The sequence below is a fragment of the Equus caballus genome, chromosome 5 (assembly GCF_041296265.1).
Source record: "Equus caballus isolate H_3958 breed thoroughbred chromosome 5, TB-T2T, whole genome shotgun sequence".
NCBI lineage: Eukaryota > Metazoa > Chordata > Mammalia > Perissodactyla > Equidae > Equus > Equus caballus.
In genome coordinates this window covers 99,025,396-99,036,178 of record NC_091688.1, presented here as the reverse complement: position 1 = coordinate 99,036,178, position 10,783 = coordinate 99,025,396, and the positions used below count along the sequence as shown (strand labels likewise).

The window sequence follows — 10,783 nt, the reverse complement described above, 5'->3', positions numbered from 1 at the left end:
CTTTATTATGTGCCAGGAACTGTTCTAAGTACTTTACACATATAATTCTCAGAAAATTCACAACAACCTTCTGAAATAAGTGTGTTAATATCTCTAATTTACAGATAAGGAAAAATAAGGCTCAGAGAGGTTCAGTAACTCGTCCAGGGCCATGCTGTGATTCAAACCCAGGTAGCCTGGCTCCAAAATCCATGCTCTTAACTACTACAGAGAGGTCACGTTTATACCAATATCCCAAGATATGACTTGTAGACCCCTACTTGTCAAATTATAGGGCTCTGTCCCCCTCACCCAGAGGTGCCCAGATCTTTTTCGGGAGTCCCCATGCAGCGCCTCCCTACTCTGACAACCTTGCGGACACAGTCTGAGTCCTGTCATGCACCCTGTCTTCCCTCTTGGCTCTGTTCAGGCAGTGTCGCTGCAGCCTCTGCCCACCGCACTAACTGTGTCTGCACCAAGGGGCTTTCTCCAACACACCCTCATCCTAGGCCTCAGGGTGCCGGGTGCGGCTGGCTTCTGAGCAGAGCTGTGGAGAATGATCTCACTTCTGTGCCACAGTTTGTCATCTGGGCCTGCAAGAAACAACATTTTCGCCCTATCTCTCAACAGCAAGATGCCCCTCTAAGCTACTGCCCTCACGTCCTTGCTTGTAGGGTTTCAGACACAGCCCAACGGTTGGAGTTGGGTTGTACGACACGCTATCCCTCTCTGACACCTTTACTCTGTCTCAACTGCCTCCTGTCACTTGGACGAGCAAAATAGATAAAGCTCTCTTTCTGCCAGCTGCAAACACAGGGCTCTCAAGCACCAGGCAAAGATACACTCCGAAGGGATGTTGCCTGGCTTCTCCCTAGCCCTGCCCAGCCCGAAAGGACCTGTGATACTTGTTGGCAGAGGAAGGAAGTCTTGGCCAAGGATGCAGGGGAAAAGGGTGCTGGAGCAAATTGGGCTCCGGAAAGAATGGTAAGGTCTCTTCAGTTCTAAAATGTCAGAGTTGTAAGTCCTAACTAATTTGATAGGGATGGAGCTGGTCCAGCCTGCTTCCTCAAACAGCTCCTGCTGGGTTCGTTTAGGGAACAGTACACTGTGTTTCCAGGTCCAGTTTGTAGCAGTTTCTGGATTCTGCCTCACTCACGGAAGATAAAGAGGGAAGTAATGGCCGTCTAGCGCAGTCCCCTTTAAGCAGGTGTGGAAGGTGGGATAAGAAGGCTGTGATCTGTCATCATCGATGGGGAACAGCTAATGGCTCTCTCCACTGAGCCGTTTCCCTGAGGGAAGATGTCAGAGATGAGCTGCCTGTGTTCGTGCTCCAGTCTCCTGCTCTTCAGGACGGGAAAGGTGGCAAGGCTTCCTTTAAGCTTTTAACGTCTCCGTCTTATCCAAGAGGGCCTCGTATTGTCTGTTAGGTTAATGTGAGAGATTGGGGACATTCAGATCCTCTGATGGTTCTGTAATCATATTTGACTGCAATACGGGAGAGAAAACAGGGACAAGAGTGTGGCCTGTCTCATGGAGGTTATGAAGAACAGGGCTTGGCAGCCAGCCCCAAAATGGCCTCCAGGAGTCCTTGTCTCCTGGCTTTCATGTCTTGCGTAGTATCTGTCTGCACGTTGAACCCATGTCTGTCTATTTAACCAATTAAATAATGCAAAAGTGACGGTGTGTGACTTCCCAGGCTAATCCCGGCTTCCAGCTTGGTCTCTTGGGTTGTTTACTCCTGGGAAGCCGGCCACCATGTTGTGAGAGACTCAGGCAGCCCTGTAGAGAGGGTCATGTGGGGAGGGACTTGGAGCTCCTGCCAAAGCCAGCACCCCCTCATGGCCCACGTGAGCAAACCGCCTTGAGGGAAGACGCGCCAGCCCCCGTAGGCCGTCGGATAGCTGCGGCCCGGTTAGTATCTTGACCACAGCCTCATAGGAGACCCCAAGCCAGAACTGCCCACACTCCCCCTTACGGGAAACTAGGATAGGTGTTGGCAGTTTCAGCTGCTGAGTTTTGAGATAATTTGTAACATAGCACTTGATGACCCATGCAAAGAGCAGGTCTGATCATGGCATGGGCTCCCCAGCCCACACCCTGTGGGTTGGCCACCTCTTCTGCTGTCTCCTTGGGAAGCCAGAAGGGCGGTTTCCTAGTCCCATTGGAGGGCCCATGAACCAAATCCAGCCCTCCCCGGGCCAAATCTGCCCAGCCACTTGTTTACATATTGTCTACAGCTGATTTCTTGCTACAGTGACAGAGTTGAGTAGTTGTGACACTCTGGATGGCTCACAAAGCTGAAAATATTTACTCTTTAGCCCTGTGTAGAAAGAGCACGCTGACTCCTGTGCCATAGGAATTTACGGTCTGACGGTGAATCATCTCACTCGCACACACACATGCACACCCCCCGCACCCCGAGCCGGAGGTGCACGCAGGCTCCATCACCTGCCCTGAGAGCCCTCTCTACTTTCTTCATGGGTTGACTCCCAACCCCAGGAAGGCTGCTCCTTCCAACCCCAGGTCAGACGCCCCCTTCTGCAGCCCAGCCTTTACCTGGCAAGTCCCTCTCTTCCCGCGAGGCTGGCTTTCCCATCACCTCCTTCCCTGGCTACTCCCCCAGGCAAAGCGAGTTCTAACAGCTTGTTTTCCTGCCTCTTTAGGAACTCTAATCCGTCACACAACGGGGGTTTTGTTGAGTGTCTTTCCCCCTGCCTGGCTAGGAGCTCTTCAAGGGCAAGGACTGTGTGTTATCCATTTTATAACCTCAGAGCAATATAGCTTTATCTATTCATCACAAATACGTATTGAATGCTTCTTATTCGCCAGATAATTTGGTGGCCCTGGGGTACCCAGAGAAAAAGACAGCATCCTCGTCCTCAGGTTGCCCTAGGATGGAGGTGGAAAAGCAGGCTGGGATAAGGATATGATTGATGCAGGTGCATGCAGGCTTCCTCGTGAGCATATTTGCTGTTGTCATCTGCCAAAACAAAATAATTTTCAGCACTTTCATAGCATTTGTTATGTATCAGACACTGAACATAGCATTTACCTATATTATAATTTATTTACTCTTTACACCGCATGAGGCAAGAACTGCAATTATCTCTATTCTGCAGGATATAGAGGCCCAGAGAGGTCAAGTAGCTTACTCAGGGTCACGGAGCTAAAAAACGTCAAATGAATTTCAGAGCAATTATTTAGTTGGCTAATTAGTTCTGCATCTCAGAAACACGGCACGCGTAAGGAGCTGGCATAGTGCTGTTCTTCTCTCTTTGAACGCTAGGTGAGTGGTTTCCGCCGAGCTGAAAATTCCCGCTCCAGAGGCTGTTGGATGACTTGCGCTATGCTTGGCATTTTATTTCTAGGAATTGCCTTCTGGGAGGTTCTGCTGTTTAAATGACCACACAAGCCTGCTTTCCTCACTGAATTGCCATGTTGAAGTCATCCCCAGTTACCAGTTTTGCTTTCCTAAGGCCCTGCAGAGGGAAGAACAATTCAACAGCAAACTGTGATTTTTTTCTTCCACAGTCAGAAGGACCATGGATTGTCCACGGCTGAGCCGAGCTGGGGCGCTGGTGCCTTCTCTCTGCCGTCGCCGCCTCCAGCTGTGGTCTCAGCTGTGGATTAACTGGTCAAACCGTGGGTGCCATTTGATGCATTGGTCTAAAGAGACCTTGTGCACAGTAGCTAATGATGCTGGTTTTGGCTTAAAGAAAACCATCGCCTTGTGGTATGAATTACGTCACTCAATTCTATTTCCTCCTCTAGGAATGAAGACTTGGAGCTCCAGCACTGGTCCCTTGTACAAACACATAAGGAGGTGCTCCGAGCCACTCCTCCACTCTGTCCAGGCTGCTCCTCTGGGCTTGGTTCAGTCTTGCTTCCAGAACACGTAGGTGCTGTGTGGTAAAGGAGGGGGGTGAGAAGTCCCTGCTGAGGGTGGTGACAATGCTGAAGGCAGTACGTCCCTTGTCCCAGGGCTGTAGCTCAGCAGGTCCCCCCAAGGGAAAGGTGCAGGTGGCACCATGAGGAGCGGGGTGGGTGGGGAGGCCAGCCCATCCATGCAGGGTTTTCAGCATATTCACCGCATTCGACAAGTCCTGATGAGTCGGCAATGTGCCGGACCCGGCTTACAATCAGGTCCTGGAGTTCACAGTGGCGAATCAGACAGACATGGTTCCTGCCTTCCTGGAGCAAGAGGAACCATCAGGAACAGATATCAAATAAATAAAATGATTACAAATTATGGGAAGTGCTGGTAGGAAATGAAGAGAGGGCTATTACAGAGAGTAATCGAGAGTGGGGGCTGGGGCGGGACATTTGTTTTGAATGGGATGATCAGAGAAGGTCTCTCCGAGGATGTCAAGAATCCAACTGGAAGGACAACGGGGCGTGAAGGATAGGGAAGGTGAGGGAGAATTCCAGGCAGAGGGGATGGATTGTGGGAGGTCAGCTCAGGAGAACTGAACGAAGCTGAGCAGCTCTCGGGGGGGTTCTCCAGGCCCAGGGCTTCCCGGTGCTTCCCTTTGTTTCATGCAAACACGCTCCCGGTGAGAGTTTGAGAGGCAGCTTTGCGGGGAGTACAGTTCACCGGGGGCCGCAGCCTTCCGCCTAGCTCTGAGGCTGAGTAACAGGCATTCATTGAGAAAGGAGGACATTTTGGCACTTGGGGTCCCTTCTCTTTTGTTTTAGGTCAAGCAGGCCTGCGCAAAGCTTACCGTCACAAATTACTTAGGTTCCCTGGGTTGAAATCCTGGCTCTGCCACTTGGAAGCTATAACCCTGGGCTTGTCACTTAACTGTTCTGTGCCTCAGTTTCCTCATCTGTGAAATAGGTCTAAAAAAAAGCATCTGTCTCATGGGATTGTCACGAGAATTTAATTAGTTAATGTTGGCTGAGTGCCCTGAGCAGTCCCTGGTGCGTGAGCATTCAACAATTGTGTCACTGCTATTGTTATCATTGCACGTAAGCCATTGTACCCCACTGACCCCTCGGATGGCGGTGACAGCGGTGCTGGTCTCCCTGGAATCAAGATGTACGCTTGCTCACACAGCTCCAGTCAGACGTCATTTTTATACCAGGGGCTGTCAGACACTTCACTACCTCATTTCCTTTGATCCGGCTAACAATCTTCGGGAGCACACGTTACTAACCCCGTTTTAGGAATGCAGAAATTCAGGTTTCAAGAGGTTAACTGACTTACCCAATTCCATGGAGCCCATAGGATTCCTAGGTCCGCCGCTGAGCTTCTGACTCAGTAGGCCCGGGTAAGGCCCAGGAACCTGCATGACCCCTTCCTCAACTGTCCCACTCCTGATGACCGTGACCCCTTTACTGTGCTTTGGAAAACCATGGCCTGGAGCACCTCTAAGGCTCCTTCTGGCTGCAAAGTCTGTGAAGACGAGACAGTCCACACATTCCGAGCCTAGAGCTTAGTGAGGAAGGCAGTGTGCTGCTCTTAATGATTCTTATAAGACAAGTAATTCAGTTGTGGCATTGGTTTCCTGATCCAGTCACCATCTGACGGGCACACTGGGGCTGGAAACTGTCCCCAGAATGTTTTGCATTGTGTAATCCCCTTTCAGAAGCTCTCCTCGACACTTCCAAGATAAAATTAAAAATGCTCTGTTTGGGGCAGCTCATTTCACAGTGAAACCTGACTGAGCTGGGTGAAGGTTATTTGCAGATTTTATCCAAACCATTTGCTGTGGATAGTCATACATCATACGCTTCTGATGTCAAGAAATATCAATACGCTTCGTTATGGGGTTGTGTTAACTATCTATGGTTACATAACAAATTACCCCAAAACTTACCAGCTTAAAACAGTAAACATTTATTATCTCATAGTTTCTGTGGGCCAGGAAGTCAGAAGCGGCTTAACTGGGTGGTTTGGACTCGGGGTTTCTCGTGGTTGCAGTAGAGATGTGCTGGGCTGCAGTCACCTGCAGGCCTGACCGGGATCCAGGGTTCCCCTGCAAGATGGCCCTCACGGCTGTTGCCAGGAGAAACTCAATGCCTTTTATGACCTAGTCTTGGAAGTGTCACATTGTCACTTCTCCTTTGTCCTGTTTCTTAGAAGAGGGTCGCTAAGTCCAGCCTACACACAAGAAGAGGAGATGTCGTTCTCCCTCTTGAAGAAAGGAGTATCAGACAGTTTGTGGGCATATTTTAAAAGCAGCGCAGGAGTGCGCCTGTACCTCCCTGGGGGTGTTCCCCTATATACCGGATGCGGAGCAGTAATCAATAAAGATTACTAAATAATTACGAATTGCATTTGGCACCTAGAGTTTTGGGTAAATGGTTATGTTTCTGTAGTGTCACGATAAGCTTGCAGTGTGACTTTTGCCATTTTAAATAAGCTAAAGAAACAGAATGTTTTAGAACATTTTCAAGCTGGAAGGAACTGCATGGATTATCCAGTAACTAGAGCTTAGCCTCATTTTCACTCTACGGATGAGTAACTTGAGATGCAGAGAAGGAAAATATTTGCTGAGAACATGTGTACTATGTTTCAGACAGATACTGCTAAGTGATTTAGATATATTATTTTATTAATCCCAACGTCGCAGATAAGGACAATAAGGATCAGAGAGGCAAAGAGCATGTCCTAGATTAGACAGCTGGTGTGTGTTGGAGATGGGGCCAAAGCCCACACTGCCCAGCTGCCAGCCAGAGCCCCGCACATGTGACCCCTTCACGACCCCCTGGGATGCGACAGCAGGGCTGGCAGGCCTAGGCACCACAGCAGCAAGGTGAAGGGTCTTCAGTCCACACGTTCCGGGTTCTCTCTGGTCTGTAGATCTCACCTGCCTTCTGCTTCCCCAGCTAGTGTCCCACCTGGGGCCCAGGCAAGAACCCAAGAAGGGGCAGAAGCAGTGCCCCCACGGCCTGTCGCCTCCCCCCTCACACTGGGCTTCTGACCTTGGGGCTGGCCGGGCACTGCTGAGCTGTGGCAGCCTAAGTTCCCGCCTGGGGATGCCTCTCAGGGTACCTGGGGCCGTTGGTGGAAACGTGTCCTGTTCACACTCACACTCAGGATGTTCAGGAACAGGACCTCATTCCCAGGCTGCAGACAGACTTCCCAAGGGCTGCCCGCTTTCCACTCTAGAGAGGATGCACCATCATGAGGAATCGAAATTAAAAAGTCATAACAGCAGTGGTCGTAGTAATACAATCAGTTAGGACTCTTTTGATGACACACAGCAGAAAATCCAATCCAAGGATGACACAGCCTCAAGGGGAATTAAGCAAAGAGTCCGATGTGGGCTTGATTTCCGGTGGAGCAGGATGCGGAGCGTCAAGTGCTCCGGAAGGACGCGGTTTCTCTCTCCCCTCTCAACGCTGCTCACTCTCCGTTGACTCCGTTCTCAGACCGTCTGAGCCGGTCCCTGCACCCATCTCTATCACCAGAGGAATGCTGGTTCTCATTGGCCATCCTGGATGTGGGGATCGGGGAGAGTAAAGAGCACCAAATAAAAAACTGGAGGCTCTCACTGGAAGTAGAATGAAGGGATGTTGCCAATAAATTTGACAAACATTTGAGCTCTTGCTAACTACCAGGCTCTGTGCTAAGCACTCTCCATGCACGACCTCATTTAGTCTTTACAAGTGACTCTATGAAATATGTATTAATATTATCCCCATACAATAGATGAAGAAACTGAAGCTCAGAGAGGATAAGTGACATGTTCAAAGTCACACAGCTAGTGAGTGATGGGGCTGGGTTTGAACCGGTTCTGTCTGGTTCAAGAGCCGTTCTTGTTCTGTTTCATGAAGCTGCCCGTGGCATCAACTTCCTCTAAGTCATTTAGGCTGGAAACATCAGAGTCTTTCTGTACATCTCCTATTCATCGTCTGCATTGAATCTCGTTGATGCTAACTCACTCCACCACGTCTGAGCCATCTGTTTGCACTGCCACTGCCCCAGGTCAGGACTTGGTCGCTTCTTCCTGGATAATATGAATAGCTTATACTTTCCTCAGAGAACACGTGTGTGAGACCTGAGGGCCATTTTAACTTACAAATTTATGTTAACAGTTAGAATCACATAAAAACCTATATCATCTGGCATTCTGAAAAACAGAAAAACCTGGTAACAATGGACCACAGCCTACGTGGCAGCAGTGGCTGAAATGGAGCAGCAGCTGTGTGTGGATGAGAAGACAGACGTCCGTGGTTCAGCCGGCCAGGTGCCCGTGGCCCTTCTCCATCCCTCATTTGCGCTCCTTGCCTGCCCTCTGTAGGTGTCTGAGTCTGCAAGCTTTGCACCCAGTCTCTCCCCGTTTCGCCCCATCCTCCTGTGACCACTTGGGTTGTCTTCCTAAACGGTGATCCGATTGTCCCACTTTCACGTTCAAAAGCATTTAACAGATCCACACCGCCGAGACCCTCTACGAGCGTGGTCCCAAGCTACCTGTTCAGGCCTGTGTCCTGCTGAACTGCCTCCACGCACCAGACTTCAGCCACACCCTTCTGGAACACGCCCCACACTCCCTCTCCCACCTGTGTTTGCTCAAGCCTTATTCTCTTGGCCCCACATGCCCTTCCTTGGCCCTCCCAGGGCCTCCTGACATCTACTCTTGAGTGCCCACACGACTTTCAATGACCAGGTCAATTCCTGCCTCTTCCCAGAAGCCTCGTTAGATCCCCTCCGTCGATGGTAAGTGCGCCTCCTCCACACACCACCTGCGCACCTTCTTTGAGCCTCTATTGTGCATGACACTTATCATAATAATAAATGTTTTTTTATAATCAATCAATCGGGTTAATATTTATGGAACACTACTATGTGCCAGGCACTTCTCTGAGTATCTCACCCTCACAACAGCTTTTCAATGTAGATTCTACTATCATTACCATCGTACATGAGGAATCTGAGACACAGAGAGCTTAAGTCATTTGCCCATATTCACACAGCCGTGAAGCAATATCGTCGGGAATCCAGGCAGTTAGGCTCCAGAGCCCGGGTACATAACCACTACCTTAGATCTGTATTCAGCACACATTCGTGAGAAGCTGCTGTGTGCCAGGCACTCTAGGACATGTTGCGAATGTAAAGGTGAATAGCAGCAAGCTCTCGTCCCGAAGGAACTCCCAGCTAATGGCAGGAGACGCATGGTACGAATAGGAGGAACAGGTATTCCAGGTGCCACGAATGAAGTCCAGGAGGGCTGCGGAGGCAGCACTGAGCTGCCCACTAGAATCGGGAAATGGTGTATGAAGTGCGGCACGGCAGCTGAAAGGTCAGGGAAGACTTTGTTAGAGGAAGCGAGCTATGAGTTCAGTTTTAAAAGATGAGTTACACAAAAAGCCACACATTGTAGGATTCCATTTATAGGAAATATCTAGAATAGGCCAATCCATAGAGACAAAAAGTGGGTTGCCGGGGGCTGGGGGCAGCGGGGACTTGGGGGTGAGTGCTTATTGGGGTGGGATGTCTTTTTTGGGGTGAGGAAAACGTTGTGGAATTAGTGGTGATGCTTGCAGAAGAGTGTGAATATAATGGAAGTGATTGAATTTTTACACTTTAAAATGGTTAAAAAGATGAAATTGATGTTATGTGACTTTTGCCTCAATTGGAAAAAAAAGGTGAGTTGACATTTGTCAGGCACACAGAACAGGGCATGGGGTGGGGTTTGACTGGAGGTGGAGATTGCAGTTAAAGAAAGCAAGTTTGGGAACCAGGGAGCTAACACAGAGAGGCTGGGTTACAGGGTTCTTGGGGCTAAGGTATGGGGGGCTAAGGCTCCCAAGGCAGATAGGGCAGCATAACGACCTCTGGGCCATTCCCACGAGCCCGGACTCTGTCCTCAGGGAATGGGGCATCGGCCATGATCTTCTGCAGGACCATGATGTGCTGGGCGTGCATTTCGAGAAAGATCAAGTCCGTCCTCATGTGGAGGATGGGGAAATGTGCAGAAATGTGGAGACGACAAGGAAATTATTGTGGCAGTCCAGGCAAGAGCCAACAAGCAGCTGAGTGTGCGACCATCACCACATGCTGGGGAGCAGGATCTCTGCCATCTGTGTTTGTGAATTTCATTCATTGGTCGCAATATTCCTTCAATGACTCTGAGTGGATTTCCATTATGGCCCGGCCCATCATAACGTGCTGGTGCTGCGGACACAGCAGTGGACAACGCAGGCAGGGCCTGGCCCTCCTGGAACATACGGTCTGGCCAGGGAAGCAAACAATAAATGAATGATGACACGATTTATGAAATACAATAGTGAGAAGTTCTAAAAGGACAAGGACAGGGGCTAGCTCCTGCCACGACCAGCACATTGCCCTGTGGCCAGACAGACCCAGGTTCGAAGGCTGGTTCCTCCCCCTCTCGGGTGAGAGGCCCTAAGCAAGCTTCTCAGCCTCTTCAGGCCTCGGTTGCTTCATCTAAACACGTGGATAGCAGCAGCACGCACTCATAGGATGGTCACGGAGGATTAGAGTTAATGCTGGAGATGGAGGTGCCTACCAGTGCTGGCGGGTAGCAGACGCTCAGAAGGCCAGTTGACTCTTCCACATGGTGGGCACAATAAATCGGAGTTGGGCAGAATTGTGTTATTGACTTTGAACCCATCGGTCCCAGGAAACACGAAGGAAGACATGGGGGGATACTGATTTGCTGCATGGAGAGTGACCTGTCGACCTGTGAAGAAGGCCTTCAGAGGAGGCTCACTTTTGAGAACAGCAGGCCTGCCTCAGCCTGTGGGAGGAACAGCTCTCCCCGTGACCCTCTCCCAGCCAGGCTTCCTCCAGGCGTGTAGGAAACAGCCCTGGGTTTTGGTATCTCCCTGTAGT

At 50.2% G+C, this 10,783-nt stretch overlaps 1 long non-coding RNA gene across 1 annotated transcript; it reads right to left on the bottom strand.

Moving 5' to 3' along the window:
* Positions 1 to 2,723: 2,723 nt before the first annotated feature.
* Positions 2,724 to 5,982, bottom strand: LOC138924157 (uncharacterized). Its single transcript, XR_011438899.1, has 2 exons — positions 5,799 to 5,982; positions 2,724 to 2,959 (listed from the first exon to the last, which is right to left on the bottom strand). It is a non-coding gene; the product is annotated as an uncharacterized lncRNA (long non-coding RNA).
* Positions 5,983 to 10,783: the final 4,801 nt, after the last annotated feature.